The sequence below is a fragment of the Malania oleifera genome, chromosome 2 (genome assembly GCF_029873635.1).
Source record: "Malania oleifera isolate guangnan ecotype guangnan chromosome 2, ASM2987363v1, whole genome shotgun sequence".
Lineage (NCBI taxonomy): Eukaryota > Viridiplantae > Streptophyta > Magnoliopsida > Santalales > Ximeniaceae > Malania > Malania oleifera.
The window spans coordinates 12,358,137-12,379,176 of NC_080418.1; positions in this window are offsets into that span (position 1 = coordinate 12,358,137).

Here is a 21,040-nt window from a genome sequence, read left to right on the forward strand (position 1 = left end):
CTGGAAATACAACAGTATTTGAAATACAATCAAATGGTACAATGAATATGCTTTTAAGTAAAGCATATGTGTACCCAAATACGAGCAATTACAAATACCACCATATGATTTAATATGTAAGCTCAATGTGGTCTAGATGGTTCAACTCTCAAAGGTATTTTCTATCAGTGTAATGCGTACGTGAGAGTGACAAACAGTATGATCTTTGTATCACAAGATATTCAGGTAAGATGTTCACACACAGATACTAGCTAAGTAATATATGTGTATATTTCAAAGAGCAGGTTTTCTCATTTGTATGATGCTCTTGAAGCGTATATGTTTCGTTTGAAAGAGGATATTCAATCTTTGTATTCAGCAAAAGATATATGAGTTAACGAATATTGCAACAAAGATTTTATCACATAAGCAAATATCTTATCAAATATTTTCAAGATAAAAACACAGTAGATATTTGAAAATATTTTTGCAAACAAAATACAAATACCAACTTCTTAAGATATTGCAATGAATATGCAATACTTAGAAGTTTTATATAAGTCTTCTTAGGAGAGACTTACTAACAAAGTCCCCTAAGAATACTTAAGGTTTAGCTCTCAAAAAGGTCAAACAATCCAAAGATGGGAGAGCAAACCAATCAAGACAAGCACTCAAAGCCAACTTACAAAATGATGTAGACAATATGGGAAGGTAAGATTGAGTATTTGGAGCTTGGAAATAAGTATTATAGGGTTTTGGTTTTTCAAAGAATTTTCCCTAATCAAAGTGGCTAATCCCCCATTAATTTTCTCAAATGAACTCATATATATAGGCAAGGGAGAAAATATGACCGTTGGGGACCTATTGGGTATTATTAGAAAAGTTTAATGACGTTTAAAGCATTTTAACCCTATTTAAAAAATTATTAACCGCGGTAAAAATAGGAGCAACCCGAGAGGTCCAATCGACCAGAATTGGTTCGGTGGACCAAGACTCAAATGGCTCAGTCGACCAGGGGTATTTTGAACTGAAAGGTTCGGTCGACCGTATCGTTAATTCTGAAGCCTTTTTCATGGTTCGGTCGACCAGGACTGAAATGAACTAATCTTGTCGGTCGACCGGATGAGGCGATTTTTCATATGTCCGAGGTTCGGTCAACTAGGCTGTTTTGAACTAGTTGGTTTGGTCGACCAAACCACTGGGAATTCTCCCGAGGACCCTCTGGTCAACCTGGTTGTTGGAATACAAAAGTGGTCGGTCGACCGGGACGTCAAAATGTTGACTCCCAGGTGGTTCGGACGACCGGGGTCAAATGAATTGTAGGGCCTCGGTCGACCAGGGTCTTGGACAACAGTTGACCCGGACCGGTTTCGGTCGACCAGTCCAAAATGAACTGGCTTGGCTGGTCGACCGAAAGTGCATCATGTATGCATTTCGGTCCCATTTTGAAACAAACAAGCCCTATTCAAGTGCCTAACAAACATATGTGTATATGTGTATGTCCTAAGGTAACTTGGGGTCCAATTTGAAGACACCAAAAAAGTCCGGTGTCGGAAGGTCGTCCGAAGGTGCACCCTAAGGTCTTTCTAAGGTCCTGTCTCATTCATGGTTCGGTTTGAGCTTACAAAATAAATCATACATGTGATGTGTGTGCTTATCACAAACCGAATACCTACATACTATTACAGACCAATTAAATATATTACATTATGAAATACAACTTTGGTCTTCGGGCTTTTCTTGACTTTGTGCACACCTTTAGTTCCTGCACAAAACTTCAAACACTCATTAGATACAATGAGTATTTGTCATAATCAAAATCGGGCGTGACCAATAAAGTCAACACTAGGGTCTATCTATGCAGTTCCAAATGCGCATATAAATATAACGTGGGAAAACAAAATCATGTGTGGCATTCAAGATATAACATACATGTGCGATAAAATAAATTACAGAAAAATTAAATGCATACACGATATGTTATCGGGGTTCGGCCAACTGTGCCTACGTCCCCGCCTCTAGCTTGCAAGCCCGACGATTCCACTAATGGCTCACTTAACAGGTGGAGTGGAACCTAATATAACCAGCTCAATTAACACAGGGCTAACCTCAACCTTTACAAATTCTCTTTGCAGGGCAGAGAAGGCCCTAGGTCAAATTCACAGGGCTAACCCCAACCTGATCCTTCCGGACTAGATCAAACCCCCTTAGGCCATGCCTGGAAATACAATAGTATTCTTCACAATCAAATTGTACAATGATTATGCTTTCATGTAAAGCAGATATGTACCCAATACGCGCAATCACATACACATCAACAGTATAGGTAAATGTAAGCTCAGTGATGTGTATATTTGTGCAAGTTACACTCAACAAGATATTATCACTAATAATGTTCAAGAGTGTTCTAAACAGGCAATACCTTGGAATTTAAGAAAATCACAAATCAGTAGCAAATCAATAATCCAAAGATATGAATCAGATAGTCAAACTAGTTAAAGAAGATATTCCTCAATGAAATGAACACAAAACTAGGTTGAAAATATTCTTCTTGTTTGAAAAAGTCTTTGCACAACAAAAAGTCAAGATGTTGGATACTTGTAATAATAATGCAAATATCCTAAGCTTACTAGGTTATCCCAACACAAGATTTATAGTATAAAAATCTGTGGGATAAACCTAAGCTAAACTCCCCAAAAATAGTATCTCAATCACACAAGCAAGTAGGAGTATTAGCACTATCTAATAAATACAAGACCACTCAATAAACTCTCACAATATCAAGATGTATCAAGGGAATGAATATTTGAGAGTATTTTGGGCAAAATGGGATTTTGAGATAGAAAGGATTTTTGTTAATTATTTTGGCTAATCTCACCCTAATCCTCACAAATGAATCCATATTTATAGGCAGGGGTAAAACTATAACCGTTTGGGACTTGTTGGGAATTATTAGAAAAAATTCAAAATGTTTAAACACACTTAACCTAACATAACCCAGTTTCACCGCAGTTAAATTAATTTTAACCTGCCAAGGTTCGAGTGGCTGAACTGAGATTCGGTTGCCCAAACAAACACAAGAATAAAAGTAATTTAAATGAGTTCAGTCGCCCGTTTCATGCTTCGACAGCCTGAATCAAAGTTAGTAGCCTCTATTCATGACTTCGGGTGCCTGGTCTTAGGTTTGGTAGCCTAAACTCTTGTGTTCGGTCGCCCGGGGCTTATTTTGAACTAAAAGGATCGGGTGCCCGGGTTGGTGAAAAGCACTCTGACATGGGTTCGGTGGCCCGAAACCTGATCAACCCGCTTACTTCTCAGCAGTTCGGGCGCCTGAGGTGTTTTGAACACCTGGGGTTCGGTCTTCCAACCTCTCACATATTTTCAATTTAAGTCCAAATTTTTCTTTATTTAATTCCCTTGATATTATAAGTGATATTGGGGTCTTTCTTTTATGCAAGTGCTGGGACCTAAGGTCTTTTCTAAGGTTTTACTAAGTACGCCAAAAACCTGGCATCAGTCGACCGAAAGGTGCCCTAAGATCATTCGGTCTCTATGGTCAGTCTATAGCATTTATGAGCTTACAAATACCCACATGCATGACATGTAGAGATTATTACAGACCGATATAAATTATTACAGACCCATATAATATATATTACAACAAAAGAAGTCTTTGGGGTCTTTAGACTTTGAGTCTTCATGTGCCATTAGTTGATATGCTAATTATATACCTACACACAAACTCAAAAGTCATCAAATACCAAGAGTATTTGTCATTATCAAAATCGGGTTTGACTTATCAGGTCAATAGATTTCAAGTTCCTAGAGAGAGAGCGAGAGAGAGAGAGAGAGAGAGAATTTTTCCATTTCTTAGCTTAGAAGCAACCAAATGGATATTTATAGCACCTTTGACTCGGCCAACCTCGTCGACGAGACGACATCTTTTTTGACGAGTCAGTGAAGGGAGTTCATCGACGAAGTGGTGGCCTCATCAACGAGCTTGAGATTTTCGGCTTTCCCAAACCTCTTAGCTTCTCCTCATTGACGAGCTTATGTATTTCTTCGCCGAACAGGTAAAGGCCTTCGTCAACAAACTCTGGCTTCGTTGACGAAACCTGCTTAATTATTATTTTACCCTTCTCTTTATTAATTTATTCCATATATCACAGTTCGGGTTCTTACAGCCTCCCCTCCTTACAAAAATTTTGTCTTTGAAATTTATAATATCTTATTCATGAACTCATTCTCACACTCGACTCTAGAAAGAACTGGCAGCTATTACAACGAAGCCCCGTCACAATACATATATACCCTCGCTTATGGTGAAAGAATACCGTGGTTAAATACATAAATCGTCTTAGGAGTTCACAATAACACATACTCCCGAAGACTAACCACCTATTCCATACAAAGTAGGGTAATACACATACTCAAAACAATTTTGGATACTTCCGGCGTATCTCTGCTTCTAGTTCCCAAGAAGCTTCCTCGACCTTATGATTCTGCCACAATACCTTCACCAACGGTATGTCCTTGGTACGTAACTTATGAACTTTACGATCCAGAATCTGAACGAGTACCTCTTTGTACGCTAAAGTATGCCCAATTTCCAATTCCTCGTAACTAATAATATGTGATGGATCCTCGAGAGTGCTGGGGGTAGTGCAATCCTATAAGCTATTAGACCCACTTGCTCAAAAACCTTGAATGGTCTGATATACCTCTGGCTTAGCTTGCCCTTCTTCCCAAATCTCATCACCCCTTTCATCGGAGCAATTCTCAAGAATATCTTACCCCCACCTCGAACTCCAACTCATGGCGGTGAACACCCACGTAACTTTTTTGCTGACTCTGAGCCAATTTAATCCTATCCAGGATCAAACCTACCTTGTTAGATGCCTGCTACACAAGTTCAAGTCCAAACACCTAACGTTCACCAACCTTATCCCAGTATAGAGAAGATCGACACCTCCGACCATACAGAGCCTCGAACGGTGCAATCCCGATACTAGCCTTGAAGCTATTATTATAGGCGAACTCTACTAGTGGCATAAACTACATCCAACTACCACTAAAGTCTAACACACAAGCCCATAACATATCCTCCAAGATATGTATTGTTCTCTTCGAATGTCCGTTAGTTTGGGGGTGGAACGTTGCACTGAAAGTAAGCTTCATCCCCAGTGCATCCTACAAGTTCTTCCAGAAACGAGAGGTAAACCTCGGGTCTTGATCTGACACAATGGACATTAACACCCCATGCATTCTAACTATCTCCTACATGTAAAGATCCGCTAACCTACTCAAAGGGTAGCTAACCTTCATTGGTGTGAAATGAGCAGATTTCATTAGTCTGTCCATGATCACCCAAATGAAATTTTGCTTGTAAAGTACTGGTGGCAAACCAGTCACAATGTCCATTGAAATATGCTCCCATTTCCATTCCAGAATTGCTAAGAACTATAACAGCCCTGCCAGCCTCTGATGTTCAACTTTCACCTGCTGACACGTTAGACACTATTCCACAAACTGAGCATTCTCCTTTTTCATACAACTCTACCAGAAGGTCTTGCACAAATCTCGATACATCTTTGTACTACACGGATGTACCGTATAAAGAAAGCGATGCACTTCCTCAAAAATAGTTCTTCTGATTCGTTTGGAACGTACATCCTGATTCCAAACCTCAACACACCTCCCTTAGAGATATTAAAGTCCGCAGCTAACCCCTACTGCACCTTCTCCATTATTTCCACTAACTCTGCATCACTAGCCGACACGACTTTAATATGCTCAAACAAAGTCAGTTGGATCACCAAGCTAGCAAAGAAAGCCTGATGATCACCGACCATAAAATCTACACCAAGGCTTTCCAGATCCCGTCTGATGTGATGCTGATCTACAAGCGCAAATAATGCCACATGCTCTGACTTCCGACTCAATGCATCAGCTACCATATTAGCTTTCCTCAGGTGATAACTGATGGTGCAATCATAGTTCTTGATCAGCTAAAACCACCATCTCTTCCTCATATTCAACTCCTTCTACGTGAAAAAGTACGTGAGGCTTTTGTGGTTAGTGAAAATCTCGCACTGCACACCATACAAGTAGTGTCGCCAGATCTTCAGTGCATAAACTACAACAACTAGTTCCAGATCATGTGTAGGGTAATTCTTCTCATATTTATTGAGTTTTCGAGAAGCATACACTATTACCTTACCATGTTGCATAAACACACATCCCAAACCCTTCAGAGACGCGTCGCTATAGATCACAAAACCACCATTCCCTAAAGGAATGGTCAAAACCGGAGCAGTAACTAGACGATGCTTCAACTCCTAAAAACACTACTCGCAATCCTCTATCCAATCAAACTTCAACCCTTTGCTGGTCAATCATGTCAGAGGCCCAGAAAACTTAGAGAATCCCTCCACGAACCGACGATAGAAACCCGCCAATCCCAGAAAACTCTGAACCTCCTGCACACTCTTTGGTCTCACCCAATTGACCACAACATCGATCTTGCTAGGATCAACTAAGATACCACCCTTAGACACCACATGGCCTAAAAATGCAACCTGATTCAACTAGAACTCACCCTTCTTCAGCTTGGCATATAACTACCTTACATGCAGAATCTGTAGTACCAACCTCAGATGGTTTTCATGCTCTTCCGGACTCTTCGATGAACACCACTACAAACTGGTTCAGGTATTCATGGAAAACCCTGTTCATTAGATCCATGAAAACCACTTAAGCATTCGTCAACCCAAAAGGCATGACTAAGAACTCATAGTGGCCATATCTGGTTCGGAAAGCAGTCTTCACCACATCCTCATATCTAACCCTCACCTGATGATACCCTGACCATAGGTCGAACTTCGAAAAGACCTGCGTCCCCTATTGCTGGTCAAATAAATCATCGATACAAGGCAACGAGTAACGGTTCTTCACAGACACCTTGTTGATCTCACGGTAAGTAATGCACATACGCATCGACCCATCCTTTTTCTTCACAAACAACATTAGAGCTCTCTAGAGGGAAACATTAGGCCGGATGAAGACCCTATCCAGTAATTCCTACAACTATTCCTTCAACTCTTGAAGTTCTGCTGGAGCCATCCGGTATGGAACCTTAGAGATTGGTGCCTTGCCTAGCAGCAACTCTATCGCAAATTCCACCTTACGATCCGGAGGTAAATCGGGTAAATCATCTTAAAACACATATGGGAACTCGCTAACCACTCAAATATCCTCAAGCCTTAACTCATTCCGTGGTGGTTCCCTCATGCAAGCTAGGTATCTCTGACATCCGTCCAAGAGTAACTTCCTCACCTGTAGTGCCGATAGAACCTGTGGTGTCGAAAGCACACACGATCCTACAAACTTGTACTTCTGCTCCCCGGGAGGTCTGAACACGACCACCTTTCTACGATAGTCGATCATAGCATAGTTGGAGAATAACCAGTCCATCTCTAGTATAACATCAACCCTCGACATATCGTATACCACAAGATTCGCCGGTAGCAACCTCCCCTGAATTACCACGGGGCAGTCTTCTAACATCCTCATACAGAATGATACACTCCCAGATGGTGTGACTACAAACAACTCTTCATTCATGACTTGGATCTCCACTTTACACAATTTTACAAAGTTAGCAGCAATAAAGGAATGTGTTGCACCTTAATCAAATAAAACCACAACTCTATTTAAAAGCAACGTCATAATACCTATCACCACATTCCCCGGATCCTCAGCATCTGTCAAAGTAAGCGCGTATGCCCTTATTGGAGCTGTGTTTGCCTGGTAAGTTCCCCGGGGTACCTGATCACTTCCCCGACTCTGACTTGGAGTAGGTGTACCCCTCGTTGGTGCATGGCAATCCCAAGCCATGTGACCTAATTGGCCACCATTGTAGCAGTTAACCCCAAACAGCTGACATTCACCGCTATGCCATCTGTGGCACCTGATACAATGATCACCCGACTTACTTGCTTGAGAACTCTAATGCTCGATATTCTGACGATAACCCGAGCCTTTATTCTTCTTCTTCTATGAACCCTGGCGAGATCCCGACTAAGAACTAGAAGGAACTAGCCTCTTCTTCGATTCTTGATGCACCTCATCCTCCCGGACGCAAGTCTCGATCACAGTGGCCTTATCCACCAAAATCGAGAACTCACGGATCTAAAGCATACCCACTAGTCTGCATATGTCTTTCCTTAAGCCCTTCTCAAACCTCCGAGTATTCTTGTACTCACTTGAGACCAAACACGGCGCGAAATGGGATAGCTTTATATACCAAGCAGTGTACCCCTGCACCATCATATTTCCCTGTATTAGAACAGAGAACTCATCCACCTTAGCACCGCAGGTAGAGGCCAGGAAGTATCTCTCAAGGAACACTTTCTTGAAACAGCTCCACGTTATATCTGTAGAACCGACTCTCTGCTTCTCCAACAGAATCACTACAGTCCACCAACGCCCCGCCTCCCAAGATAGCTGGAAGGTAGCATAGAGAACTCTCTACTTATCTGTGCAGTGGAGGATGTCTAAGATCCTCTCGGTCTTCTTAACCCAGTCCTAGGCCATCATCAGATCGGGTCCCCTTGAAAATGTCAGAGGGTGCATACATGTGAACCTCTCGATAATACACCTCATAGCAGTAGGAGAACGTTCGCATCTCCTAACACTCCGCCCGATTTCCCGCATAACCTACCTTGTCAATCCTCAAGGCACAGAAAGAGACTCATCGCTCGAAATCTCTTCAGAGCCACTTTCCAAATTATTATCCTTGGGCTCCATTCTGAAAATACAATAGAAATTTATTAGTACTCCTATACCATGTACACTTAACACAATCATTGACATCAAACCATTGTTGGCCTTACAAGGCTTAACATCTTGTTTTGATGCTAACAAAAAAGTAGAACTTAACATGCTTTGTTTAAGTGATGTATTTTCGGGACTCGATGATGAATGCAAGGTTAAAGAATTCATGAAAGCTTGTACTTTAAAGAAGGATGATTATATCAATGCTTAAGGCATGGAATAAAACTTGAAGATCATGAGAGCATTGATATTAAAGAAAAAGCTTCAAGAATGAAAGCCCAAGTGATCAACATGGAAAGCTCAAAGAAAGACGAAGCAAGCATAAAGACCTCAAGGAATTCAAGGATTGAAAATTTGAAAGAGTTTATAGGAAATTTCATGTAAGTACTTCAAAGAATTTCAATATGGATACATGAAACTCTTAGGTTAATTTATTGAACCTAATGCCTTTTAGCATACTTGGAAAATAATTTTATAAGGTTAAAAATTATTTCAAAAAGGTTAGAATCATTTTTGGAATGAAAAACATCAAAAAGAGGATTTTCAAAATGTTGTTAATTTTTCTATATTTGCATTTAGGTGTATTTTTATCTATCAGAAACTCTTTAGTTTAAAATGTGTTCAACATGAACATTGTAGTAGTTTCTCTTAGATTTCATTTCCACCAAAATTATCAAATTTAAAGTCACACAGAAAAAGTTATGATCACAACACAAAAGGGTACTCGAAGCTAACTGCAACCAGTAGACTGCCTGACCAGGACAAGCGCCTGGGTCGTCAAGTCAGGCGACTGGCTGTGTCCTGGCAGGCAACTGCCACCCTACTGCCCCTACTGCTCCTTTAAAAATAACATGGCAGGCGACTGCCATAGTGGGGCAAGCGACTACCATGAGCAGAAACTTAAAAAAACTCAACAGAAACATTTTTTAAATGGGTTGCTTGGGGCTCAAACTTTGTGAAAACTTGAGAGATACTCCAAGTCACTTGGGGACCAAGTTACATACCTTTTAAAGTCTATAAATAAACCTTAAATATCATTGAATCAATGTACCAAGAATTCAAATTCAGAAAAAATTCAAAATCTCTCTCAATTGCTTTCAAATTCTCAAAGCTCTCTCTTGCTCTCATCTTGCACGAATTCAGTTGAGTTTTTGTTGATCTTTTTCTACCGGAATTGTGCTACAAATTCTAAATCTTTCAATCATTGAAAGAATTAATCGGTGATATACTTCATTGAGCTTCAAGTTAATTTCCATATTGTTATTTACTTTGAAGTATATTATAGTTTTGAAATGTTGTACTAATAAGCTCTTTTAAGAGCAAATTCTTTGTACACAAATATTTGATTTGTATCTTGTAGATTGATGATTTCAAGGATTGTTTGGATCATTGGCTAACTAAGGGGATATTTCTTAGAGAGACGGGCTCTACCCTAGTTAAGGAGTGACCGGACGAGGGGATATCGTTTGGAGAAGGCGGGCTCTAACCTTAACCAAGGAATGTTGTAAAGGTATTATTCTGCCCGTTAAAGGAACAAGTTTAGTGAATCCTTTGGTTGTTTGCCAAAGGTGAGGACATAGGCTGGGTATAATCCGAACCTCGTAAAAATCTCCGTCTCACTCTCTTTTTCCCTTACTCTTAATTTTCAGTACTTATTTCAATTGTGTGGATGGTTTAAATTTTAAAATCATACAAACTACGTATATTTGGAAATCAAACAAACTTAAGGTTTGATTTGGGATTGCGGAAATTGAAAGGGAGTATGTGGTTTAAACCATACGGGAGTACGTTACTTGGTTAAACATCCTAAAGATAAATTAACTTAAGAGTTTATTTGAATTCTGAAGTTTGGAAAGAGTAATTGGATTTTATATTGAACATTATATTGAAGAAGCAATTTCATATATACAGGGCATTGTTCAAACTCACATTCACCATAGGGCTGAATAGAATACAAAAGTTGAAAGTTACATATACTATAAATATATTGTGACTGAATGGTATAAAGCTTGAGATTGAGTGAATTGTGTTTATATTTCCAAAAGTACTGAATCTTAAATCTTCCATTAATCTAATATTGTTGTAGTGAACTTATATTTGGAAAACAAATTGTGGTTGAAGATTGAATGTTTTATTAGTTGTCTTGTTGATTGTTTAGAAGAAACCAAGTTCTTGTTTGATTGACAAAATAGAACAAGTCAAATAATTGGTTATATATTAAAAAAAGTTAAGGACTTTAAAATGAAAATTTTTAAAAGCCAATTCACCCCCCTCTTGGGAAGCTATTCCTAATTTTAATTGGTATTAGAGCGGGGTTATAGAAAATCTTAATTAGTAGCTATAAAAAGATCGTAATGGCTAACTTAGGCGTAGCTCCCTTTGGAGAGGGACAATCTTCAACTAGGGCACCAATCTTTTGTGGTTTGAACTATACCTTCTGGAAAAAGGGAATGCAAATATATCTTCAAACTATGAATTGGAAAGCATGGGAAGTTGTCATGGATGGTGACCAAATTCCCACTAAGATAGTTGATGGAAAACAAGTCCCTAAGGAGAAAATTGATATGACAGACTTAGACTATAAGATGCTACAAGTAAATTCTAGTGCCATGAATGCTCTATATTGTGCTTTAAATGCAAATGAATTTAATAGAATAATGGCTTGCAAATTAGCTAAGGAGATATGGGACAAATTAGAAGTAACATATGAAGGCATAGATTATAGGGATAATAGGATTGATATGCTTACAAGTGAACATGAAGCGTTTAAAATGAACCCGGATGAATCCATAACAATTATGTTTACTAGGGTCACTCACATAATCAATTCCCTAAATGCACTAGGAAAAACCTACACTACTTATGAGATGATAAGGAAAATTCTTAGTGGGCTGCCACCTAAATGGGAACCAAAAGCCACTGCCATAACGGAAGGAAGAAATCTGAAAACCACTTCCTTAGATGAGCTTATAGGTTTTCTACTCACATATGAGATGGCAATAAATGAAAGGAGTGGAAAAACCAAAGCCCAAGAGTCAATAGCCTTTAAAGCCTTAAAAGAAAACTCAAGTAGTGAAGAAGAAATGGATGAAGATGAAGTAGCCTTCGTATCTAAAAAGCTAGCAAGAATACTAAGAAGGAAAAATAAATTCAACAGAAAATTCAAATTTGAATCAGATGAAGAAGAAGAAGAAGAAATCAGCAAAAAGAAACCTAAAAGTAAAACTCCTACATGCTATAATTGCAACAAAGCTGGACAATTAAAACTAGAATGTCCTCTACTTAAGAAAGAGTCTAAGAAGAAAAACAAAAAGGCCATGAAAGCCACTATTTGGAACATGATGAGTACAAGTAATTTGGAAAATGAATCAAGTAGCTAAGACGTTGCTTACACGTGCTTTATGGCTTGGGACAATGAGGAAAGCTCCTCATCCGAATCTTCAAATAATTCTTGTAGTAATGAATCTAATGATGAGTGTATGCCATCTTATGATGAATTACAAAATGATCTATTCAAAGTACATAAGATGCTAATCAAAGCAACCAAAAAAAACACATCATTGAAAAACAAGAATGAAGGATTGATGAAAGAGTTAGAATCAATTAAGATTGCTGAAAATGAAAAAGATTCAAAACTCATGAAAATAGAAAATAAGTATGATGCTGCAATAAAAGAGTTAGAATCTAAAAATCTTGCTGAAAAAAGAAAAAGACTTGAAAATCAAAGAATTAGAATGCAAGAATGAAAAAAATAATAGAAGACCTTCAATCCCAATCTTCTATGGAATATAAGAAAGACATATATATATTTCTAAATTAGAAGATAAAATCAGAAAATTATCTCTAGAATTAGAGAAATTACAAAAGAAGGTTGATAACAAGAAAGACATTGAAATAAATGATCGATCTCAAACATCAAATTGAAGATAAAGAAAAAATCATTTATAACTTCACTAAAGGAAAGACAAATTTTGATAAAATGACAGGCTTACAAAGGATGACTTTAAATAAAGAAGGTATTGGTTTTAATGGAATTGAAAATAAAAATAAAAAGAATCTTTACATGGGATATTTTTCAAAAGCATCCAAAGACTATGCTACCACATCTACTAATGCTTACACTGATACAATATGCTATCAATGTAAGAAAAAGAGACATATCAAGTTTGAATGTCCATTTAAGAGAAAGGGTGTGAAAATTAAACAAGTATGGAGAATTAAGGAATCATCCCTTGTTAAACCAACCGGACCCAAGAAAGTATGGGTACCAAGATGAATGACTAGTTCATAAGTGAAAAACTCCATGGATTAAGTCATTCACCTTTAAAAATTGAGAAAGTAACTTAATTCATGATCAACAATCGAACTAGTTGAAATTGGAAAACTTAAAGATGAGTTTAAGAGCTTATTCAAAATGGCATTATTGGCAAACATCATTGGATGATTTTTACAAGGCTTAACTTAGGAAAATATTATTGACCATAAGCATGAATTCTGATATGCGATTAATTCTTGATCATGCATGCTATTGATGAATTACATGGATAGAATTACTGCTTTTTATATTGATACCCATGAGTTATGAGAGATATAATGGTTATATTGGTATCCATGAGTTGTGTATAATGTGATAATAATTTTGGTATCTATAAAGTCTTTGGTATCCATGAATATTTTTGGTATCACATTTAAAAAAAAAAAATTAATTGGTATCACAATTTTAAAAAGCTCACTTGGTATCACAATCTAAAAGTTAAAATTGCTTTTGAGCATGACAAGTATAATTATATTTGTGAGCATGGTATGACATTGATGATATTGGGATGATATTGATATTTGATACATGATGTGGATTAATGTTTTGATACATAGGATGATGAAAGCAAAATTGATAACAAAATTAAATGTATTGAATTTAGGGGGAGTGTTATGTCATATTGCTTATATTATGATTGTTTCCCTATTAATCAATTCAGAGAATTTTCAATTGGTATCATGAATTAAATTTTCAATTAGTATCATGAATTTAAAATAGATATCGTGAATTCAATTTTAAATCGGTATCATAAAATCAACAATTGAAATCTTGAATATTGTCTAAAGGAAAAAACTGTTTGTTGATTTAGGTGTAATCCCAAGAGGGGGCTGAATTGGGTATTTTAATTAATTCTTTGAAACTTATTTACCAATCAATCCCTATTTCTATGTTTAACTAATTAATGGCTGAAATTTGATGTTGATTTGTATTACTAAATCAGTGAATTCCCTTTTACCCAATTAAATGCGTGTAAAGTTATTCAACATACACAAGCAAACAAGAAATTAAAGTATGATGCTGAAAATGATAAGGGAAGAGAGAATGCAACCATGATTTTATGAGGTTCAGCCAATGTGGCCTACGTCCTCACCTTGAGCAACCCACTTAAGGATTCCACTTTAATACCTGCTCCTTAAATTGGGACGGAACTTCCCTTACAATCCGCTGCTTACAAGAGGTACATCTTCCTCCTAATCTGCTGCTTATAAGAGGTACAACTCCCTCCTAATCCGCTACTTACAAGAGATACAACTCTCTCCTCAACCCCGGTTCACAAACCGAACCTTGAATACAATTTAATTTGCAAAACACTCAATGTTGCTTCTAACAAAGTTAGTGAGTACAAATCAAAGTCCTAGTACATAATCATATGATAAAACTTGAAGTTCAGAATGTATGGAAATGATACAATCGTTTTATGGATGATTATGCTTCAACACACAATACTCTTTTTATGAAATCTCCCAAATAAAGATATATTTAAGAACTTTGGAGAATTTTAGGGTTCTAGTTCACTTGGTAAAAATGCACAAAATATCTTTTGTGAACTTATCAAAAAGCTTTGAAGATTTTATCAATTACAATCAAAAAGGTTCCTTTCAAATATTCAATCTCAACACAATCTTTGTTATATGCAAGTATGTATATATATATATATATATATAAATAATGATGTTCAACACTCACAAACTGAATATATTGTTGTTCAAAAAAATATCCCTCAATAAAATGTATATTTATAAAAACCAAGGATATTTAATCAAGCGTTAATATATCTAAAATATAGATCCTTTAACAACCACGCACTAGAATCAAATCTTTTTAACCAATAAAAAAAACTTAATCAAGTAGTGAGATTATCCAAATAATCTATGTGAAAATATACTCACTATCAATCACCCGACTTATTTCAACAATAGATTTGGAATGAGAAGTTCTTTGAAAAATAGATTAACTCTTGAATCAAACAATATTCAACCAATAGCTAAAACCTTTCTCAAGCAATGATCTTGTTAAAAAAATATTTATATGTATATGCACATTCAAGATCAATTTCTCTAATGATATTCAATAACAAGTAATGAGATGAGAAATTCTTGAAAATAATAACTTGAATGATCAAACATCAATACTAGAATGAAGAACTAGATGAGTAAACAAGTTCCCTTCGAGATTCTGAGTTGATTTGCCCAAGCTCGATGATTAGAAGTTGAAGTGTAGGTAATTGTATAGCAATAAGAACAAGTTTCTCAAAATTCTTTCAATAATATGTATTCTTCTCTTCTTGTGTGTCTTAGCTATGTTCTAGGGTTTAGATATTCAATATTTATAGTGTATTACCCTTAGGATTGATCTCAACTGTGAATTTTTTTAATAAAAATACAATTTTTAAACTTTCCCACGACTTTAGGCTACTAATGTTGAAGTTTAAGCTCCTAAAGTGACTTCAGGTGACCGAAGTTCCAATTCAGGCAACCGAAGTACCTCAGCCTTCTTGCTGTGTTTTCCCATTAATTCTTCAGGCTACCAAACTTAATCTTCAGGCTCCTGAAGAAATTCTTCAGGCTACTGAGGGTGAGTTCAGGCTACTAAAGTCCCCTTTTTCTCAACTTTCCTTTTCTAATTTAAAAATCTTCTTTACTCTTTTTCTTGGGTCTTTTACAAAACATATTTTCCATGATTTTAAAAGTATTTCTAAGTCCATGAAAGTACCCTAATGATGTACATGAAATGCATGAATCCTAAAATCATTCTAAGTTACGTTGAGCCTCAAATTAAATCATATGAAAATGTAAGTACATGAGTTCTAAATACTTATTCCCAAGATGTTATTGAACTTTGTCGCTTGCATCTTGATTCTCGTACTCTTTGAGTTCCATGGATCTTGCCAAGATGTGTCAGCTTTACTTTATGGCTTCCATGACTCGTTATCTTTCCGTGCATGCTTAATATGGTTCATGTTCACAAACTCAATGCACAGATTAAATACAAAGTGATTTGTCATTATCAAAACCAGTTTGGACTCATAGAGTCAACACTGTTAGTAATGAAGTTACAATTCATATACTTGAATGTTATAGCACACTACACATGCTATATTGAAAAATAATAAATTGAGTGTGTTCATATGATTGATACCCATGTTTGATGATATGCTCAACATGTGATTTTACTTGAACTTAATATTTTTTTTTTTTCTTTTTGATGAATGTCAAAAGGGTGAGAAGTTTTAAAGCAAAAATTGAGCATAGTATTACAAATTGCAAAAACTGAGCATGAACATAATATATATCAAAAGGAGAAGTATTTGATAGTGATGAGCATGATTGAAAAAGAGCTTTTGAAATTGATATTGATCTTGCAAATATTGTTAAGATAATGCTTATTGAAAGGGGGAGTCTTTTTAAGGCTCACTCCAATTTTGGCTTCTTATTTATCATCATCAAAAATGGGGAGATTGTTGGCTTTAAAAGGCTTAACATCTTGTTTTGATGCTAAAAAACAAGTAGAACTTAGCATGCTTTTTTTAAGTGATGTATTTTCAGGACTCGATGATGAATGCAAGATTAAAGAATTCATGAAAGCTTGTACTTCAAAGAAGGATGATTATATCAAAGCTTGAGTCATGGAATAAAACTTGATGATCATGAGAGCATTGATATTAAAGAAAAAGCTTCAAGAATAAAAGCCCAAGTGATCAACATGGAAAGTTCAAAGAAAAATGAAGCAAGTATAAAGACCTCAAGGAATTCAAGGATTGAAAATTTGAAAGAGTTTATAAGAAATTTCATGTAAGTACTTCAAAGAATTTCAATATGGATACATGTAACTCTTAGGTTAATTTATTGGACCTAAATACCTTTTAACATACTTGGAAAATAATTTTATAACGTAAAAAATTATTTCAAAAAGGTTAGAATCATTTTTGGAATGAAAAGCATCAAAAAAAAGATTTTCAAAATGTTGTTAATTTTTCTACATCTGCATTGAGGTGTATTTTTCTCTATCAGAAACTCTTTAGTTTAAAACATGTTCAACATGAAAGTTGTAGTATTTTATCTTAGCTTTCATTTGACACAAATATCGTCAAATTTGGAGTCACATAGAAAATGTTATGATTGAAACATAGAAGGGTACTCAAAGCTGACAGCAACCAGTAGACTGCCTGAACCAGGACAGGCGCCTAGGTGGTCAAGCCAGGCCTCTGGGTGTGTTCTGGCAGGCATAACATGGCAGGCAACTGCTAGAGTGGGGCAGGTGACTGCCACGAATAGAAACTTAAAAAAATTCAACAGAAACATTTTTTAAATGGGTTGCTTGGGGCTCAAACTTTGTGAAAACTTGGGGGATACTCCAATTCACTTGGAGACCAAGTTACATACCTTTTAAAGTCTATAAATAAGCCTCAAAGATCATTGAATCAATGTACCAAGAATTCAAATTCAGCAAAAAATTCAAAATCTCTCTCAATTGCTCTCAAATTCTCAAGGCTCTCTTTTGCTCTCATCTTGCACGAATTCAACTGAGTTTTTATTGATCTTCTTCCATCGAAATTGTGTTACAAATTCTAAATCTTTCAATCATTGAAAGAATTAATCGGTGATATACTTCATTGAGCTTCAAGTTAATTTCCATATTATTATTTACTTTGAAGTATATTATAGTTTTGAATTGTTGTACTAATAAGCTCTTTTAGGAGCAAATTCTTTGTACACAAATATTTGATTTGTATCTTGTAGATTGACGATTCCAATGATTGTTTGGATCATTGGCTAAGTAAGGGGATATTGCTTAGAGAGGCGGGCTCTAACCTAGTTAAGGATTGACCGGATGAGGGGATATCGTTTGGAGAAGGCGGGCTCTAACTTTAACCAAGGAATGTTGTAAAGGTATTGTTCCGCTTGTTAAAGGAACATGTTTAGTGAATCGTTTGGTGGTTTGCCAAAGGCGAGGACAGAGGCTGGGTATAAGCTGAACCTTGTAAAAATCTCTGTCTCACTCTCTGTTTCCCTTACTCTTAATTTTCAGTACTTATTTCAATTGTGTGGATGGTTTAAATTTGAAAATCATACAAACTATGTATATTTGGGAATCAAACAAAGATAAATGAACTTAAGAGTTTATTTGAATTCTGGGGTTTGGAAAGAGTAATTGAATTTTATATTGAACATTATATTGAAGAAGCAATTTCATATATACAGGGCTTTGTTCAAACTCACATTCACCACAGGGCTGAACAGAATACAAAAGCTGAAAGTTACATATACTATAAATATATTGTGATTGAATGGTATAAAGCTTGAGATTGAGTGAATTTTTTTTATATTTTAGAAAGTACTGAATCTTGAATCTTCCATCAATCTAATAGTGCTGCAGTGAACTTATATTTGGAAAACAAATTGTGGTTGAAGATTGAATGTTTTATTAGTTGTCTTGTTGATTGTTTTGAAGAAACCAAGTTCTTGTTTGATTGACAAAATAGATAAACAAGTCAAAGAATTGGTTAAATATTAAAGTAAGTTAAGGACTTTAAAAAGAAATTTTTTAAAAGCCAATTCACGCCCCCTCTTGGGAAGCTATTCCTAATTTCAACCGTGTTAACTACTATCTCATGGGTCTAGGTCTGTTCTTATCACACAGACACGGAAGTCATCAATGGTTTACCATGGTTTTATTGAAATCGTTATTCTAGGAAAAACACAGGACACTACCAATGAGTCCCTGTCTAGCAACACAACAACCCTCAACCTACCCTACCCATTTCCTACCTCATATACTCTGGTATGTACACATAACTACGCCTAACCAAGTCTACAAGACCTAACAACCTGGTCAGCTTTGATACCAAGTTGTCACACCTCGAACTCGGTAATGAGGCCCAAAGTGAATAGTGATCTAACATGTCCCAGTATCATACAAAACACCAATGATACACCATAATGAATGAAGACCCCATGGAGTTCCCATACACCTTATACACATTCATGATTACGCGTCAAAACTGCGTAATTGGAGGTTTAACCCGGGCTTTACGGTTTATATTTTTAATTAAATGTCCAAAATTGTCCAATATTTTAATAAAGTGCCAAAATCATCATTCTTGAACTTTATTGCACTATTTATGAAGTTTTGATATTTTTTTGTCGCAGGAAAATTCCCGGGAACCAAAACCTACACCTGTTCGTATTTCATTAATAACTTTTTCATCCAATCTCCAATTGAGACAATTAAAATTTCTAGAGAAAGAGGAAAGGATTATCTACAACTTTTTTGTTTTTCATTTTGTGAGATACGGGCTCCAAAAGAGTCAGATTTGCAATGAACAGAGAATGAAAAAAATAAAAAAATATAGCAATTCGGGTCAACTCCAATTGGGTCAAGTTGCCGGGTTGGGTCTCCTATCCGGGTCTAGGGCTTTCCCCCCTATCCTATTTAACCCTTCTCTTCCTCTTCCTGCATAGGCAGCCCCCAGGGCTCCCCATTCTCCTCTTCCCCATTCTCCTCTTCTCCTTCTTCTTCTTCTTCTTCTTCTTCTTCTTCTTCTTCTTTAGTTTGTTTTTTTTTTTTGTTCTTTTAAATTTTGCTTTGCTCTCTTTCTCTTTTATCTATTCTCTATTCTCCTTCCCTTTATCCCTCTCTCTCTCTCTCAAACCTCTTTTGCCCATTGTTGCCGCAGCACAAAAAGCTCCTGCTGCACTTTGTTGCTCTCTCCGGCGGCCGCCAACAGCACCAGCAGATCCGTGAGCCACTCTCCCGCTGTTCCTTGCTCCATGCCACAGCCGCGAACCAACCCACACACAGCCGCAGTTGCTGCCATGGCTCCGTGGATTTGTTTCTCTCTCTCTCTCTCTCTCTCTCTCTCTCTCTCTCTCTCTCTCTCTCTCTTTCTCTCTTTTCCTTTCTTTCTTTCTTTTATTACTTTTCTTTGAATCTTGGAATATTGAAGAAAGTTTAGTTTTTTTGGAGTTTTCTTTCTTTTTTTTTAAGTTGAGTAATGTTGGGTATTTCATTATTGTTAAATTAATCTCTTTGTTTATCTAATTGATAGTTATTTTAATTTAGCATTCTTAATTAAATTCAGATATTTTTCTTGTCGAAATTCGATTTAGTTAGGGTCTATGATTAGTAAAGGTTGTGTTTTTATTGTATTCCGTTATTGTTTACATTTTTTAAATTTTCATTGAATTCATGTTTACATTTAAATTGTGAGTCTTGATTTGATCTCTTAATTATGCTAAAGGTTCGATTTTTAGTAGGTTCGGTTTTTTTTTAGTATGTGTCTAGTTTAGTTTCCATTGTGTGTTTTTAATTCCATGTTCTAGGTTGCCATTTTTAATTAACGCGTGTCCCAGTGTTTCCTTAAGTAGACTAGGGTTTTCATTATTGTTATTTTAATTCCATGTTTAAAGTTTCCATTTTTAGTTAGTATGATCTAGTGTTTCCTTAAGTAGACTAGGGTTTTCATTATTGTTATTTAATTCCGTGCGTGATAGTTTGAGGACTTTAATTTTTGTTTTCATTTAAGTCTCCACAATCTTGAAAACCCGAATCTGAACTGAGTTCAGTACCTTTTTAATTTCGATTGGAAGAAAGTAAAATCTGAGATTAAAACGCATTCGCTGAGGAGACGATCTAGCCCTTGGGCTTAATATTACACGACAAAACTCCTATACTTGGGATAGCTTTCGAGCTGCTCATTTTTCAAGTGAGTCAATTCACATACATAACATATACATAGAAAAAAAATGTTCTTTCTATACATAATTTATACCATACTAGAGTCTATACAAATAGAAGTCTAGGCTTCGTAATACAAAAATTAAGCTCGGTTGCTAGCCAAAATCCCAAAATGACAACCCAACATAGTCCTAGTACTTACACAAGTACTTCTTGAAGTACACCGACCAC